We start from the raw sequence: 20,220 nt of genomic DNA, 5'->3' as shown, positions 1-20,220 counted from the left end.
CTCGCGAAATGCGGGAGTCTCCCGGAGTTGGCAAGTATGTTTTATTCTCTACTTCACCGTATCCCACTTCCTCCAAAGTGCTTCACAGCTCTAGAAATAACCATCCACTGTACAACTTCTACTTCCCAAATTCACCACAATCTCTCTTTTCATCCTTAACAAACCACCAAACTTACACTTCACGAAGCTTTATATAAAAGAGCTACTGATAACATTTACATATGTGTCCTGTATGTAAAAGCTCTGTGGAGTATGCTGGCCCTAAATGAATAAATATTTATAAATAATAATAATACCTTGACAAAACTTGGGATATTTGCGACTGCATTTACATTTGTTTTTGCAGTGAAATACAAGCTATTGTTTTCTGTTACCAGTTATATACTGCAAAAGGTGACTAAAATTGGCTGACTACAATGTCCTTCAAAGGGATTACTAAAAAGAAATCTGTTTTGTGTTTGTAAACACACACACGTGCACGAATATCCATTGCAATTGTATATACTTGTGAAATGTATTTTTAACTCTTTTATATAAACAGATTTGTATTTCAGGTTAAAATAATTAATCTAAATGACCTTGCATGATGGATACTATTTTCATCTGGGCTCCACTGTTTCTGTACTACAATACCCGCTACTCGTGTACATCATCTGGGGCTGTCACCGCACGACCTGCTTGGATTTTATTGGCCCTGACGATCACACCTATCTAAGTTTACATTTTAGAATGGCAAATGATTACATTTTTTTTGTTGCTATCCTACATTTCTGTACAGAGCAGTGGAGAAGGGGGTCATCATACCTCCCAGTATTCTGACTGCTGGGATAAAGGTGCCAACAATTGGGACAGTTGGACAAACCCACCAAATCCTGAGAGTTGGGATGTATTATACAACGGAAACTAAGGAAAGCACTGTTTCAGCATGCAGTTCCCAGGGCTTCACAAAGGGGAAGCAGTAGGTAAGTGAAAATGTAACAAGTAAAAGGAATTTTCAATGAAGCCTGGGTTCAGGAAGGTTGTTTGATAAGTGTCAAGAATTGTCAGGAGAGTATGTATAACTAATTATATACATTAGTGATGGAGATTTATTAATATGGATTTAACTTCCATAACAAGTCTCTGTATTGGTTGCCTGTTTTCCAACAAATCCTATATAAAATTCTTCAACTAACATACAAGGCCATCAACAAAATTGCACCAACATACATATGTTCACTTGTCTCCAAATATCTCCCAACTCGACACCTCCGTTCTGCACAAGATCTGCGTATCTCTTGCACTTTCATCACATCCTCCCATTCCCGATTACAGGATTTTTTTTCGGGCTGCACCCACTTTATGTAATTCCCTCCCTCGCATCACAAGCCTTTCCTCTAGTCTTCAAAACTTCAAGCATTCTCTGAAAACCCACCTCTTCAAACAAGCTTATAATATTCCTCAACCACCCTCTTGATCTCCCTAGGTTACCCTATTACCACCCTCTACACAGCTAACACAAGACAATAACCCGCTGATCAGCATAGTTGTGTGACTGAGCACACAGCTCACTAAATACTTTGTATCCTTTGCATTCTACCTGGACAAATATTTATTATGATGTAGCACTTACCCTTGTGTATCAAACCATTGTCCCATAGATTGTAAGCTTGCGAGCAGGGCCCTCTTACGTCTCTGTCTGTATGTATTATCCAGTATTGTTTTATTACTGTTTGTTCCCAATTGTAAAGCGCTACAGAATCTGCTGGTGCTATATAAATAAATGTTGATGATGATGATGATGAATTGCCAATATAATTTAAAACAAGTGTGACTGCTCGAGGTTACAGGCGGAAGGAATGCTTAACTAGGAATAGTGAAATGCAATGAATGACTGCATTGCTGCCACTTCATAAACCAAAAGAAAATAAATAACTGCACTCAGGATATTCAATGCAAATAAATTCCTAGTACACAACGCATTTCACACAGGACACCTGAACAGAGTATAAATACAACATAGATCAGGTACAACTTATATTAGTCATGCACATGCGTAACTCAATTAATCTTTAAATAACCTCAATTGCAATTAACAAATATTCTAGTATCATCTGGTATCATCTGATGTGTTACACCACCGGCTCAGATAACAACCTTATGCACCCTTTTTTCATTATCTCTTCATCTGTGCAGATCTGCAACAGGGAATGGCCTAATGGCCTTGTGTAAGTAATGAGTCGCCAGCACCTGAATCTTGTTACCACAGTTTCAGGCCTATATAAGCAGCTTTCTGTGAACAGCACATTGCCAATTTATTGAGCATGTCTCTGTGAACCAGTATTCTGTATCCTGTATATTCCTGGTTGCCTTTCTGTGTTTGATCACTCCTTGGCTTTCCAAGGACTATCTCTCTGGTTCTTGACCTCTGACTATCAGATGATTACTTCTCTGGCTCCTGAACCTTGGCTCTTGGACCTTCCCTGGATTTATAACCCTTGGCTTTTGCATGACTATCTCTCAGGATCTGGTCCCATGGCTATTCTCTGGACTTGCTGTTACTTGAGTCACCAGACTCATCCTCTGTATTTAAAGGTACAGTACACATTTTCACCATAGGAATCCAACCAAAACAATATTTTCTGACAGAAAGTGTCCCCAACTACACATAGGGAATTCTGTGATTGCATTACCTTCTTCTTGTGAGAAATCAGTGTTTGAATCTTTAAAATGCCTTGCCATATTGCTGGATTTACCCCTACTTATACAGATAATATCTTAATCTCATAGTTGTAGGATTGTCCTTCGGAGATACTGTATTGTACAACGTCTACAAGGTTAGTAATATACTACATTTCTACTGTTACGTATGTACTGAGAAAGTAGATAGGACTAATTTGTACTAAATGGCGTCACATAAACATTTTTATTTTATAGACAAATTTTATGTTTCTTATCACCCTTATATATTTTGGGCAACAGTTACTAACCATTTTATGCAGATCTTGCTTTATATGTTTGCTAGCAGATGGATGTGTTCTCTTGCATCTCATTCCAAAATAATCCTAGTCCATACTTGCTGACTCAACTCGGAAGGGAGGTCCTAGTGCAAGTGGCATGATATCAGCCTAGCCTCCGCTCCGGTAGCAGGAGGGTGGACTTCTTTCCCGGGAGTCCAGGAGGATTCCCTAAAATTCAGGAATCTCCCGGATGTTCCAGGAGAGTAGGCAAGCTTGGCCCAGCAGGAGCTTGTGGGTCTACTTAATAAGAAGCACTTGAATCTTCAGCTCCTTAGTTAATCTGGTCTTAATACATAGTATGTCAAGTTGATGAACATTTCCCATTGAGACCTGCTATTATGTGTCTAGCACTTGCACAGCTAATGCAATAATTGTGTTGTTACAATTAACAGATAATAGCCATTCTCTTAAAAAAAAATAAAAACAAAATTGCAGGCCTACGCATTTACGAGTAATGCAAATGCTATAATGCCTTTTTTTCCTATTCCTGTGAATATCAGAGACTGGCCTAGTCACATCTGTTGTATACTTTCCTAAGTGACAAAATATTAAATATAAAAATTGCCCCGAGAGACGGGAACTTTCACGTCTATAAAAGTGAATATTTATGGACTCAATATGAAGTTATCTCATTTCTAATGCATATAAGTGGAGGTGGTTGAGCTAATAATTCACTTTACAGAATATTTTTTTTTCTCCTGTAACAATAGGCTAAAACTATTCTTAAAGGATCTCTATCCCAGGCAGTAAAAATGTCTTTCTACTCTAGAGTTTGTTACAAAAGCTGTGTTTTTGCTCCCAAGAGACACTGATTCAGCTCCTATTTCACTAATCTAACAGAGAACCACAAGTGCTGTTTGAACTATGTTGCAGCATTCAACATGCAGGGAAGGGTGTCTCCTTTTATATCAGTAGCCCAGGGATACAGAGAGAAAAGAATCTAAATTGTGCAGCCACAGCATGACTTGTGGTAGTAACTTTCAACTATTCTATTTTTGCATATGACAGTATCTTTAATATTAGCAATACAAGCATTTGAATATATTTTTACACAGTAATTATTGGGCTTAAATTCAATGTGCACTGTTAAGGTATTCTGCATCCCCATTAGCACAGTGTGTGTTTGTGTGTTGTGTATGTATATGTTTGTGTATTTATATACATATATATATATATATATATATATATATATATATATATATATATATATATATATTAGTTTTTGATGTTTACACAGCAGTAGTCCTGTGAGTGCTTCCACCATCATTGTGATAGTCTATTGTTACTTGTCCAATTACACCAGGATGAGATCCCCTGAATATGATGGATACTTTGCATTTGTCGGTCCTAACATTGACTGGTCCCAGTTGAACCCCCTCTTTGTGATTCCTATTTGCCCTTTTATGTTTTTTTTATGGTCGATATACAAGCTTTGTCATTGGATTTACTATTAATTAGGCTGATGCTGCTACTCCAGCAGACCAACTGAAATACCCTAAATGTGCGGAATACTTCAGTATCCTAGTGAAATGTAGGAAATGTGAAATTGACCTCCACTTACATTATCTGTGTGACTGCTACAGATACAGATATATGGCTTTTGGATTAGAAATATCTTGATATTGATTTTTGTGTTCTGTTCTAAATAATCGTTGTTTTCATTTGATGCTATCAACCATTGAGTTGTTGATGGACAACTTGCATTCAATTAGAAATCCCTGCAGAAAAGTTAACCTATACATGCCTATTTTCCCTACCTTGCTTCCAGTAGCACTCCACACTTTATTGGCATCAATTTAATTTGACACACATACTACCTCAAACAATAGGTTCGCCCATCAGTACAGGATGAATATTAATAAAGTTGTCAATGATTTGATCACTGCTAACACTAAAGGCCATTACTCTCTTCTAATTTTCCTGCATCTCTCTGCTGCAGTTGACACTGTTGTCCACTCTCTTCTCATACAAACACTCCAATCCTTAGGTGTTCAAGACACTGTCCTATCCTGGTTCTCATCCTACCTATCTCATTGCTCATTCAATGTTAGTTTCTCTGGATCCACCTCTGCTCCGCTTCCTTTATCAGTTGGAGAATCACAAGGCTCAGTCCTAGGGCCTCTGCTATTCTCTATCTACACCACTTATCTTGGAAAAGTTATAAGCTTCTTTGGATTTCAGTATCATCTCTATGCAGGTGATACCCACATTTATCTACCCTCTCCTGATCTCTCACCATCTGTGTTGTCACGTGTAACTGGCTGTCTTTTTGCCATTTCATCTTGGGTGTCCTTTCACCTATAAAATCTCAATGTTTTAATAACTGAGTTAATAATATTTCCACCCACCAACAGAGGTTACATACCTGACATTTCTACCTCTGTTAACAACATGACCATGAATTTCGCTACATAAGCTCGCTGCCTAGGTGTGATCCTCTACTCAGAACTATCCTTTGTTCCCCACATCTAAATCATGTTACATAAATCTAAAAAAACATTTCCAGAGTATGCACATATCTCACACAAGACATTGCAAAAAAATTAAATAATGCACTCATTATCTCCCGCATTGACTATTGAAATTCCATCCTTACTGGTCTTCCCCAAATCAGACTCTCAAACCTACAATCTATTTTACACGCAGCGACTAGATTGAATTTTTCTTCCAAAACGTTTGTCCATTGCTGAGCCACTCTGTCAGTCTCTGCATCGGTTGCCTGTTTTCTTTGAATCCAATATAAAATACTTCTACTAACATACAAGGCAATCAACAAAACTGCAGCAACATACATCTCCTCACTTGTCTCAAAATATCTCCCAACTCAAAACCTCCGTTCTGTACAAGATCTGTGTCTTTCATACACCCTCATTACCTGCTCTCATTCCAGGTTACAGGACTTTTTCCAGGCTGCACCCACTTTGTGGAATTCCCTCCCACGCACAATAAGATTTTCCTTTGGTCTATAAACCTTCAAGCGTTCTCTGAAGCCCCACATCTTCAGGCAAGCTTATAATATTCTTCAACCACCCCCTTAACCTCCATAGTGTACGGTATTACCATTCTTTACACACTTTACACAAAACAACAAACCTTTGACCAACATTGCTGTGTGATTGCAATCTGGCTGGACCAATATGCACTATGTGGCATTTAACCTCATGTTTTAAACTCCCATTGTCTTATAGAATGTAAGCTTTCAAGCAGGGCCCTCTTACCTCTATATCTGTATGTATTACCCATTATTGTTTTATTACTGTGTTTCTTCCCAATTGGATAGTGCTAAGGAATTTAATAAAATGTTGATAATGATGATGATGATAAGAGTTTACAGTTGGATTTGAGCTTGTCTCCTGCTGACCCTACACTGCCTGTGACCTGTAAAACCAGGAGCCGTACCCATTGAAATGACTAAAATACCATTGACCAGAACTCAGGTAACTCAGACACTGATAACACTGACAATTTTGGTTCGTAAACTACCTTTAATGTTTATTAGCTAGAGTTACCAAATCCAGGGTGGTACTTCTCATATAGAGATGAGTGAAGTAGCAGCAAAGTTCTGTGCAAATTAATTTTAGCAGTAGAACATGGAATTTCACAGAGTTGTGAAGTTCCGATGATGCAATCTTGGAGTTCCATGTTTTCTTTGTCACTCCACAGAATGCTTTACTTGTTTGTTTGTTTTTTAAAAGAGGGTCTGTCCCCCCTTACCAGGTTCTCCCAGTAGAAGGACAGATTGGAAGCTTGCTCAGTATTCTATTTGAATACCTCTGTTCTTGCCATTGCAGGCCATTCTCCACCAGTCTTTTCCTGCTAGTCTACAGGTCACGTGTAAAGGGGACATCAGTGATTTAAATGCTAGACACACTGTTTTGCATGCTAAACAGCCAGATTAGCATACTGATACTAACCCACACAAGCCTGTCTTGAGCAAATAGGGGGGAGGGTTTAATAGCCTGCCAATAACAAAACATGATCTGTCACACATATAACGGTTCCTCTTTAAAGTGGACAAATAAGATATCAATAAATTATTATATATTCCACACTACATTGGCATTTATTGTTTTTGTCCCACACACCTCCTCAGAATATATGTTCACCATTCAGTGCCCACCATCACAGTGCCCAGCTTTCTTTTGAATCACTGGTGTCTGTGTTACTCTGTTTTTCTCTAGGCTCCTTCCTATATAAGTGCAGAACAATCAGGGCACAACACATATACTGTCTTGATCCTGGAAATACATAATAATCTGTCTAAGTCCCTGAGCAAGCTCAGTGCAGAGTCTACACTACACCCATGTCCAACTGTGTCATAGCATCTAATCATTGGGCTATTTAAGCAATAACTTGATGTACAACTGGTGCCAGATCATTGTCTTCTGTTCATTGTTTCCAGCAACCAGCAGTAGCTGCCTCCTGTGGATCTTTCTTGTCAAATTGACTTGTCCTGACTTCTATACCTTCTTCTTTACTTTGAACTTGGCTGCTGACAGCTCTTTATCTTCAACCTGTTCCTTGACTAACCACTTTCCCTGGTACCTAAGGATTCAGTCATGTAGAAGTATTCTGTAATAACAAGTATTGTTGTTCCCCTCCATATGATCATGATAGATAAACTTGGTATGACCTACCTGAAGCCTAATTTTATCTACATATCCTGCACTTTATCTAATAGAATACTTTAGACTAAATTGGTGCCTTTCTCTCTCTAGTCCCCTTGTACATCAATCAAAATATCACACAGAATACATGTGGTCCCATCTCAATTTTTGTCTGTCTGCTTTTGTCCCTAACCCTCAGTAGTTCCCAGTTCTTAGTATGTTGAACATTCAATTTTGGGATTGTGCTACTTGCCTGATGGTAATTATGAGAAGAATTGCAAAACAATTTTGATTTTCTTCAGTTTTTAACCATATTATCCAATATAAAGTCCATAACATAAAAAGTTATTTTTTTTAATGTGCTAGCAATATAGTAAGCAGTACAGTGTTTCAAAAAAGATAAGAAATAGAGTAAGTGGAATCAGTGCAATGTTGGTCTGGTCATGATGGCGCAAAAGCCCTCTGATTATTAAGTGGTTTATAAATGTGCTCCCCATTCATTGAAATATAACATTCCAAATGACAGTATTATCAAACAATGGTGCTTAACCTCTCCTAAACTGGGACGCCAACTGTCATTGTTTTTGGAAGCCCAAAAAAGGCGATTCCCAGGGCAGCGTATTGGATATCTGATGGACCAATCCAAAATCAACATTGAACTTCCCAAATTAACATTCAGACCCATTGATAAAAAACTGCATAAACTGAAAACCCTCAACATTAATACATAGTCACAAATAATTGCTACAAATAAATGTCATGCATGAAATAAATATGAATTGCTTAAAATTAATAGAAAACTGTTCAATTTAATGTAATACACCCCTCAGTTAAATGAAATTAATAAATAACTTAAGCATACCCTCCAAATTAATATTAATACTCCCTCCAATTAATTATAAAATGCTGGCATCAGGTAATGATTGTTCTCCTGCTCGTCTCACTATATTCACCACCCCAACCCTTGACAATTGGTGCTGAGTGTAAGCTTACACTTTCTTTATGTTGTGTTTCACAAGTGTCAGATGGTAAATTAGTCCAATGCGATGCAGCGTTCCCCGGTCAGCCGTCATCCGAGAGGAATCAGGAATGTCACGAGTGTGGCTGCCTTGCTCTAGTCAGAACCAGGACACATCTAGTTACGTTCACAGTCTGGGCCCCTGGTGCCTAAGCCTAGCAATTTCACTTCAAGTAGACATGTTTTAGACTGTGTATTCTTTTTAACTTCAAGAGACTTCTTTCATGTATGTACTGTGTAATCTGGAAGAAGAAGAATTAAAACAACATCTTCACTTAAGTTGTTGTTGCCTACTTTAATATCATATGTTAATGATCTTGTTATTATGGTAAGATAAGATCATGTATCTCTACATTATATTCTGATCACTTTTATTGCGTTTCATAGAAACATATCCTGGAGGGGAGATCCAAGTAGCAAGTGCCGGGGGACGTGGGGATGATGATTTGCGTCATTGCACAGAGGAGGGCCGGGGGCATGATTATGCGATTTGCAGGGAGTCCAGGGGGTAAATTTATCAAGCTGCGGATTTGAAAAAGTGGATATGTTGCCTATAGCAACCAGATTCTAGTTAGCATTTATTTAGTACATTCTACAAAATGACAGCTGGAATCTGATTTGTTGCTATAGGCAACATCTCCACTTTTTCAAACCCACAGTTTGATAAATTTACCCATAGGAGAGCTCCCTGATATTCAGGAGTCTCCCGGGACTCCCGAGAGAATAGGCAAGTGTGTATAGTATTGGACTCTCTTATTCCTGTTCTAAATTATCCTTTTAACATGTGGTTATTTTATCCTTCTTATTTGACTGCTTGTGCCCTGATCCTGTTGAGTGTGTAACGGGGATGGTTGACTATCCATCTCTTTATAGATCATGCTGCTGATTTAGGAGGAAAAGTGTGAATGGCAAAACAGCCCTTTAAATACGGCAACTGTTAGCAAAGGGATAGGGCAGATCTTTACTGCAAGGTAGATTAACGAAAGTAAATGTCTACTTGGTTACTATGGGTCACTATGCTGTGCAAGTTTGATCCTATACTAGTAAATAAGTGGAATAATCCCCATACAAACACAGAACATGGTCCTTTCCATGTCTATAACCACACTGTTTAGATGCAAGTATTTTCCTTTGTTACATGTTGGGATACATGGATTTCTAACTTTCTTATGAATGTTATTTGATAACCCTATTTGTAGTTGCACAATCCTTGGTGGATCATCTACAGTCCATTGGCCACAGGTCGGTAACTTACAACATTATTTGGCATCCAGCTTTTTTAAATTGAATTTTCATTTTATGTGCCTGTCCGTGTGTGTTCATATACAATCAGGCGTGTTCTGGGGAGTTGCAATTCCAGGCGTACTATTGTTCCCTGTATCTGAGTTTTATTCAGTATACTCCTTGTTACATATATTTTGATTTTAGTATGAAAAGGTCATTCTTTTTTTCTTACAAATCTCTTTGTACTGACAACTTTATTAGAAGTAAAAGCAAAAAAGATATGTATGAAAATCTTATCGGGAACATAAAAATGAAATATAGCAACAGGAAAATATAACTTGGAAGGGTGAGTGGCACGCTACATAACAAAGAGGAAAAATAGAAAGTCAAGTGTTGGGTTGAAAATCAAACATATTCACTTAATTCAGCATTACCTAAGCAAGCATGCTTGAGAAATAATTTAAATAATCAGTTAGACAGGCCGAACGTGTATTTGTTTAAAAAAGGTTATTGTAAAACATGGTGGTGGTTTTCAAGGTACAGCGGAATTATTATTTTTTTGCTGACAAACCTGGAATGCTGTTAACCACTCTATGGGCTTTTTAATTCGTTTTGACTAAAAATGTATATTTCACTGATGAATGATAACTTAATGTTGCATAGCAAAAATGCTCTTCAGCTTTTCTGCATATACCTAAAGATTCCTTTGTTCAAACCGCCTCTTTGAGAGTGACTTTCAGGAATTGTCCTCTGCATTCCAAGTGGCTTAAACGTTCCAAGCTAGAAAATAATTTAGATACAGAAAATAATGCAGACGTCATTAGAATGGTTTATATACCGTTTTCATTTAATTCCATTGGTGTTCCAAATGACATTGAAGATCACTGCAGGCATAACCAATGGCTTTTTGATTCATTGGTATTCTTATGCATTAGATGAATCGGTTAAAATAAAGTTACCTTAAACCCAAGGTTTCCAGCTACACATAAATCTAGGTTCCTGTTGAAATGTTGCAGTTTTGCAATTAGGAAGGTTGGTTTTATTTCATACAAAATAATATCAATTAAGGGGATATCCTCTCGCTTAAAAGCCTTTGATATTTGTTTTTCACTGCTATCTGAAAGGTCAATACACACAGATGGCTTAAGATGTAAGGCGTGGTAAGGTAGATTTCATATTACCTTATTGTTCACTTTCCTTAAAGCCAAAACATCTGAACAATACTATTCCGATTTTACTCAGCCAAGGTTGGTGGAATAATCACATTTGCCAGAATAAAAAGTTTATTTTTAATGGCAACAGTCTGTGAAATTAACTTAAGATGCCTAGCTAGTTTTACGGTTCTTTGTAGGAAGATTAAGTGGTCTATTACTGTGAGTCTACTACTTAGGTTCAGAGGTCAAGATGTGCTTCCTGTGATAGGGAAATGGCATTTAACAACTTCCTGTTTTAAGCATAAAAACATAGCTATCAAAACATTTTTCCTGATTTATTGCACATTTTTAAAATGAAAAAGAGTGTTTTTCACAATGGTCTGTTATGTTATGAGGTAATATGCAGGTGCATTTACTATCATCACAAATGTTTATGTAATTCCTCCTGTTTGCATGAATATCTTGTAGTAATGTGTCCACCTCGACACCTACCTGGTAATCCCATAAAGTAGATCACTCAGATACAGATGATGAAGTGGTTCACAAACACATCTGTTGAGAATAATGGCCACTAGCTCATCTTCTGAGTGAATAAAGATATCCCTGGATGTACCCTAACATGTCACAACTAGACCAGGTGATCCCATTGGCTAGGATGCCAAATTTTTATCTTGTAGTTCTGACAAGTCTATATCAGTATTCCTTCATGCTCTACACATCTGAATCCCCCCAAGCTTCATCTATACTCAAAGTTGGCTATATCTCAAAGTTGGCACAAGCTTTGCCATGACACCCAAATTTACTGCTTCACCTCTAACACTCAAATCTTTCTCATTCCTCTCCCTCTCTCAACTTTCGCCTCGGACTCTGTGCCCTCTCCTCTCAACAAAGGGAGTCGCACATCTCGTATTCCGCAAGAGGATGTTACACTCTCCTCCAATTTGCATAGTAGCAGAATGGTCCTGCCCCTAAGGGTATTTGGCTAATGCAGAATTGATTAGTGTCAGGCTCCTTGTGGACACAGTTCCTTAGTAGTGCTAGTCCTGAAGGCCTTACCTATAAAGTAAGACAAAAAGTTATAGAAATAGGGCTTTGACAATATACACATAGATATTTTGTCAATTCTTTATCCATTTCTTAAAAGTTATAGTCAAATCTCTTAAAGAATGAATATAAAATAAAAAAAAAATCAAAGGACAAATCATCAAAATTATTAAAGGTAATCAATCAGAGTCCAAAAAGCATTATGTAAAAGTAGGTATATCTTCTATTAGATGAATATTGAAGCTTTCAATTCACCAAGACATTTCATAATTCATGACGATGAAAATAGATGAGGCATCTAGACCTTTATGTCGAAAAATCCTCAGAGAAAAAAGGAAAGATCTAAAAAAAATAATGGTGTAGTATATTCCAACAACATTATATGCCTGTTACCGTGATCACCTCACACACTCAAAAAAGGGTCCTAAAAATTAAATAATGGTGCCACTTCCAGAGTAATGAAATCCAAAGAAGAACAAATTATTGTAAAGATAAAGAGAAACAACAATAATGGAGGCCTCCTTCACCTGATATCAGAGGCCTCCTATCTAATTGCACTTAGACAACTGTGTGTGATTTCAAGCCTTCAAACATCTTATGGTGACTAATTTCATACAAATCCACATCCAGTCTTCTCAGAAATTCCAATATATTTCCATCATATCAAAATGCCAAGGAAACGAAAAATGAGAATATAGTTTATTACCCTTTATTAAACCATATATGTTTTCATACATTTTAAAAAACAATAAAATCACAATAAAAGCAAAGGAGCAGCAATTCAGCCTACCAGAGTCTCATGGTTAGACAGCTTGTAAATAATTTCCTGCTGTCCAACCATGGTTGACCTAGTGTTTGAGAATGCTGCAACCTTGGAACAAGATGCTCATCTTCTCCCTGATCCGAGATGACTCCTCAGGACACTGTTGCCATCGGGGTGATCCTTTGTTAGGCCAGCACATCTATCACCTCATCTCTATCCTAATCTTGCGGATGCTCCTCAACCTCGTTGAAGAACGCTCTGGGGCTGTTGGGCTATGGAAACCCACCCAAACCACGTTCTCAGCACATCATCCTTGGTAGTTTCCAAGATATTTACCTCTGTTGTTGTTTTCGGGTGGATAGTCCCAGGCTGCGTAGCGCTTTCACTTAAGTCTTGACACCTCTACGTCTGGCTCAGGCATAAGCTTTTTTTTGAGACTCCTTACTTGACTCCTCTTCTCCAGCCTTGGACCACATTTTCTCCAAAGAGGTATGGGCTTGATGAATTTTGTCCAGGCTTCTCTACAGTATCTAGCTTTACTTATCTCTATCTCTATCCCAGGCCCCTCTATCGCTATCTCATAACAGCATAAACTCCACACTCATAAGCAGCACTAACTCTCCAAGGTGGGGCTGTCCTCTCTGATTACACTGACTCCTGCTCCTCCATTCATCCAAGGGTGACACCAACGCTCTTTGGCAACATAGAACTTTGGTAGACACCTCAACAGTTCCATCCTTCTTCCACCTACAGTTTGGCACCGACTTCTCCACAAGGCCAATTGCATTGGGTCTAGTCAGATAAGGTCTCCTTCAGAGTAGCTCTCTCATTTGCTACCCCCCTCTCTCCCAGACATACCTTTCTGCTTCATTGTCTTGTGGTTTTCTCTGAGCCTTGTATATCACTGCAGTCCGTATGGACAGCAGACGTGGTGTAACATATAGATCAATGGATCTCTATGCCATGCTCTTTTTATGCTGAGTATGTGAGCATCGTTCCCTCCTTTTTCTTCATTAGTCGGGTTTTCATAGAGGAGAGAGAGACCCTGGACAAGTAAAATCTAGAGAGACCCTCTAGACACTGCTCCTAGTATTAAAACATATGCTAAAACAAGTGGTAATGCTATTTTACATTAAAATGAATGTCTCCAATGAGGATGAAAATAAATAAAATGCATAAAAAAAGGAAAAGGTTAAAAACACACACACATCTTATAAGTAACATTTATTATAATACATATTTGTAAATATATCTAATAACGTACACAGATTTGTTACACCTATAAATGTTAGATTATATGGAATACATTCAGCAAAATATTTTTGAGGGTTCACTAACTATGTAAAACTAACAAAGGGTGAAAACATAGTTAAGTACATGTTTCCTATTTTTACTTTTCCCTATAATATCCAAAGTATATACAAAATATTTATCCCAACATACTACCAAAAGAAAGTACAATTGGTCGCCGCACCCTCCCCCCACCCAAAAAAAAAGACCACAGCAACCTAAAATTCCCTTGGATAGACAACATATAAAATACTTATTCTATGTAAAACTGGTCTGGGACCAAAGACATCTGGGGGTAGATTATTTGCTAAAACTTCTAAACTGGAAATGTGGAGGTGCTGCCCATAGCAACCAATCAGATTCTAGCTACATTCTAGCAAAGGATAGCTAGAATTTGATTGGTTGCTATGGACAACACCTCCACTGTTCCTTTTTAGAAGTTTTAGTAAATCTACTCCCTGGGGGTAAATGTATCAATCTGCGGGTTCTTCAACACCCGCGTGTTCAGCCTCTTCCGCGATTAAATTTCAAGTGGCGCTGCATTGTAAAGGGTTAACTTCCCTTTACAATGCAGCGCCGCTTGAAATTTAATTGCGGAAGAGGCTGAACACGCGGGTGTTGAAGAACCCGCAGATTGATACATTTACCCCCTGGTCTTGAAGGGAAATTTTTAAAAAATAAAATAAAATAAATAAATTTAGTGGTTACGGCACACTTAAATGTGTGATCAGTGTGCTCCATAAAATATATTTTTTACCAGACATCTAGAATATTTCCCTTCCTAATTGTAAGAAATTTCTGTGTAAACACAACAGGTAAGAGCTCTGCAGCATTGGACAGTACACAGGAATAATGCATAGCAAATATATAATTATCCCGGATAAGCAATGCACATAAGATTGAATATTTCACCATACCTTTCTAGCATTTACATGCTTGTTTCACTTTACAATGTATATGAGTTTCACCTTCGGTGCTGTACCATTTTTGAAATGCCAAATAACATTGTATATTTTACCAAAAATATCTACAGAGGTGACAGGGACATGATGCATTTCATTTTCCTCGATTTTGTACTGAAGGAAAGGGCTATCATGAATAATTCAAAAATAATGCTGAGACTGTTAAGATTTAGTACTGGAGAGTAGAGGTCATTGCAGTTGGGAGAATTGAGGTAGGCGAGTATTACTATTCCTCGATCTCTGAGTCTCAAGGTGATATCATTATTATTTCTGTATATCTATAATGTGGAGCTGCATCCAACTTATTGCAATGTTTCTCTTGTAGGGTAGAAAGATCAATTACATACAGACCTCAAAATGTGAACTATAAGCATAGTGTCCAATAAAACTGTCATTAACAGTCACCACAATTTTAGCTGCTTGCTTCCAGGTCAAGCTGTTTTAAAAATGATAACTGACATTGGAAGGTTGAATCAAGCGTATGCTCATTCCAATGGGAGCAATTTTGTAACCAAACAAGTGAAACTCTTTTATTAAATCACATGGTAATTTCTCTAGAGTTCTTTTTTTTTTTCTCCTTTCAATGATTTCCTGTGTTGGTCTTCAAATTACTTCCAAACATAAACATTGTAACACTTCTGCAACCAGGTAATCGTGACCAGAGACGCTCTGCTCAGCTTTTAACACTGTCTTTTATTTAGAACCTATCAATACATTAGTGGAGTTCTGAATGGCGTTCTAGCATATCTGTGTACACTTGGTATTTGTTTTGTGATTAGCAGAGCTTCAAAGAATTGGCAGCAATGTTGCATAATAATAGTTGATTTGAAAGTAACCCTAAAGGCAGTTAATCAAGAACATACTGATTTCTATAATACTATTACTGTCATATCCCAAAGCATAAATAATCATCTCCCGTCCTTTCTGTTATAATACCGTCTGTTTTCTACTTGGATACAGAAATATAAGTAAACAGTTAAAGGGAAAATGTAATTTTTCAAATGGAAATAAAATATCCTTTGTGAATAAGGCTATATAGTGGTCTAAATTATAGAGTGATATTATCATGAAGGTAATATCCTAACACATGAGTGGTGTGAATACTTATATGTATTATATGTATAAATGACTGAGAAGCAGCACGGTGGCTAAGTGGTTAGCACTTCTGCCTTACAGCACTGGGGTCATGAGTTTGATTCCCGACCATGGCCTTATCTGTGAGCAGTTTGTATGTTCTCCCCGTGTTTGCGTGGGTTTCCTCCGGGAGATCTGGTTTCCTCCCACACTCCAAAAACATACTGGTAGGTTAATTGGCTGCTAACAAATTGACCCTAGTCTGTGTGTGTGTGTGTGTGTATGTGTGTGTTAGGGAATTTAGACTGTAAGCCCCAATGGGGCAGGGACTGATGTGAATGAGTTCTCTGTACAGCGCTGCGAAATTAGTGGCACTATATAAATAAATGGTGATGAGGATGATGATGTGAACGTTATTCTTATCTAAGTAATTCCCACATCACTAGTCATCAAAGATAGCAACATCTTTTAGAGCAGTGCCCAGTTCAGAAAATAGCTTATCTAAAACAGAAAGCAACTAACATGCAACAATGTATTCCATACTTGTCCATACATAGTGTTTGAATAATGCCTACTGCTTCTCTGCTTCATGCCTATAATCCTCAGTCATACATTATGCTATCCTGACCCTGTCCGGCCACTCCCCATGTGTTCCCCATGCAACTCCTCACAGAACACTGTCCCAAAAAAGAGCTATGTGCCAGAGTGACAGTTTCCTTTATTCTGCTTTCTGTTAAACAAAAAAGTCTTCGTACAGTGTTACATAATAAGGTTGGGAAATGGCACAGGTCCATCGACTTCAACCTTTAAAAATTCTAATACCATAAAATAATTTAATAAAATGGTATAACAGTTCTTTGTAACAAAAAACCTGCTACTTACATATTCAATGTACCCCATACATTGAAATACATTAGAGGCCACCTTGAAGTCCTGTGACCTGTATAACTGCAGATTCAGGGGTATATTTATCAGGCTGCAGGTTTGAAAAAGTGGAGATGTTGCCTATAGCAACCAATCAGATTCTAGCTGTCATTTTGTAGAATGTACTAAATAAATGACAGCTAGAATCTGATTGGTTGCTATAGGCAACAACTCCAATTTTTCAAACCCTCCATTTAGTAAATATACCCCCTAGGCTTTATATTGTCTTAAAACTAATATCCTTATATATTGCTGTAAGTATGCATTATCCCAGATTTATTTACCAGAGTGAGTTTTGATTGAGTGTCATGATGTGGTTTAACAATATTAGCTACTACCTCTTTGGAGCGTGAGGAAAAATGAGCGGATATTTCTGTTAAAATCTCCACCGCAAAGTGTCTTCGGAATGCCAGTGAGACAATTTGCAGCTAATTGATGATGTATTATTGAATTCCTCCCCTATAAGGCTGGAACATATGGTAAATTTTGTAACAGCGACTAACTTACAGCAAGAAACTAACTATCAATCTGTGATTTGTCAATACAGCCAATCTGAACCATTTGTCTCAGGATGTTGAACCTATCCATACCGGCTAACCTTCCAAATGTAAAAATTGTTTGGTGGAGGCCCCAATTTGCCCAGGCCATGTACCTTGGGCCTCAGTTATAGTTAGGGGTACATCCACATAGAAGGTACAATTTTGCTTCTTACCAAAACCATGTTAATGCATTTTGCAGCGATAAGAGATGCCATTTCGGAGCAATTTATTATTATACTTATGGCGGGACAGTGCCTTTGATAAGGAGCTGTTCTGGTGAAGACTCTATAATAATGAAATAGCCTTCGCTCCTTGCTGATCGCAGCGGCGACAGGGGACTTCCAGGTTCTTTCCTCAGCGTTGCTCATTGTACATGTGCGCCCCTCATTCTGTACTTGCGCCTATTACATCTGAGACTGGACAGAGGTACTTTAGGCAAAGACATTAAGACATTCTCACATGGTGTTAGAACGGTAAACTTTACAGAACTTGATAAATGACCCCAGTTCGTCGTCCCTATACAGAACTATGGAAGGCTATATTGAGCTGTATTGATATCTGAGATATCTATTGCATTGGCCTATTGGCAAATGACTGCAGTACTAAAGCTGTAAGGCCTGATAAATAGACCCCTAAGTTTGTTAAACCAGGCTCACCAGTACTCAAACGCTCCCAAATTTTATTGCACAAAAGACATCTGGAACATTCAAACAATGCTGGAAGGTCCGTTGGAAACTACTTTTGCATCTGTACATTTCAAATGCTGATTCATGACAAAATAAGGTAAAAAAAAAACCCTACTTTTTTTACCGCCACTTTATGACAAAACTAAACCGCCAATTTTAGTTGCCAATTATTTTGTTGGCCATAAAATGTAAGATAAAAAACAAAGAACAGATTGCGGTGATTATTATGGGGCCAATATACAGTCTCTCCTCGAAACATTCAGATTTCGTACTCTTTCTTGATTGTTTTTAATGTTATTAAAGACATATATGCTGGCCATTGGGTTGGAGAACAGCTGTTGCAGGGGCTATACTATAAAATTATTGGTATTCATATATCAGTGATAAACCCTGCCCTTCCCACTACTGCTAATTCAATAAGCGCAGAGACCCCTCTAGCACACAGCTGTCATTTGCCGATGCTTACAATTGACAGAATATAAACAAAAGAGTAATAATGATTTATCCCACATACATCTATACGGAGCCTTCTGTCTCATCTGTGGCCTTAAGAATACTTAATTACAGATTTTATTTTCCATTTGGTCCGTTACAATATAAGTGAGGAGAGCTCTGCTGTTGGTTCTATATTTTGTTTGCTCACGATGAGGACTTTAAGCAGAATTCTGTTTGACTCACTTCCAATAAGTTATAATTAAAAATAATGAAGCACTACAAGATGTTTAAATCAGTTTACACTGTATTTGCCCAGAGCCCTGATCCCTTCCAAATTGGAAAGCTGTAGGAAACCTGAAATATCAGGGTTGTGTGTTTATACTGTGTATGGGAGCATATGCCCAGAACTTACTATTATTTAATGAATACACATTTACTTTATCTATAGAGCAGTGCGTGGAGAACTGTATTATGGGTATAGATATGAGTGAAAATATCAGTTTATTTTAAACATTTTCGTCTGATTTTAGGTAAACTGAGGGTCTGAAATGAATTTGCACATGAAGCATGGGAGATTCATAGAGATTATCAGTAGGGGAAAGCGTGTGTAATGTGTGCCAAACACTTTCTGGTATGCCTGCACATAGTGTGAAAAATAAATTATGTCAAAAATGATAATTTCCTGGCTTGGACGTCCAAGGTTGGACAGTTCGAACAAAAGAAAAAAAAAATGACTTGAGTAAACGATTTTTATCAAAATAGAACAGCAAATTGTTTTCATGTATTCATGAAATGACGGTGGTGGCATGACAGCAAAATTCTAACAATAGACCATTACAACTTCATAAATAAAGATTAAGTTGGTCCAACATGAAAGATATCACCAAGTTACCCCAGGTAGTACCTGCTTTTTTGGGTACATCATTATCATCATTTATTTATTTATATAGCGCCACTAATTGCGCTGTCTCAGTGTGAACTCAGTCACATCAGTCCCTGCCCCATAGGTGCTTACAGTCGAAATTCCCTAACACACACACACACACACACACACATACTAGGGTCAATTTGATAGCAGCCAATTAACCTACTAGTGTGTTTTTGGATTGTGGGAGGAAACCCATAAAAACACGGGAAGAACATACAAACTCTGCACAGATAATTCCCTGGTCAGGAATTGAACTCACGACCCCAGTGCTGTGAGGCAGAGGTGCTAACCACTGAACCACCGTGCTGCCCAATGGCTGTATGCAGTTGCACGAGTCTTGTGGAACCTAGTTCCTTCCTGGTTTGGTGTCAGATTTGTTTGTTGTAGCTTGTTGCAACACTTCTTTGTCTTACATTAAATTGCCTACTGATACCTTATTGCAGATATGTGTCTCTTTCCTTGATTAAATGTATTGTTTTAAGTTAAGATTAAGGGTAATGTGCGGCCCTTTTGAAGACCAGAAGACTATCCATGCGGCCCCTGAAGTGTATCAGGTTGTCCATCATTGGCAAA

This window comes from Mixophyes fleayi, chromosome 6 (genome assembly GCF_038048845.1).
Source record: "Mixophyes fleayi isolate aMixFle1 chromosome 6, aMixFle1.hap1, whole genome shotgun sequence".
Taxonomy (NCBI): domain Eukaryota; kingdom Metazoa; phylum Chordata; class Amphibia; order Anura; family Limnodynastidae; genus Mixophyes; species Mixophyes fleayi.
Note: the sequence above shows the minus strand (reverse complement) of the source record.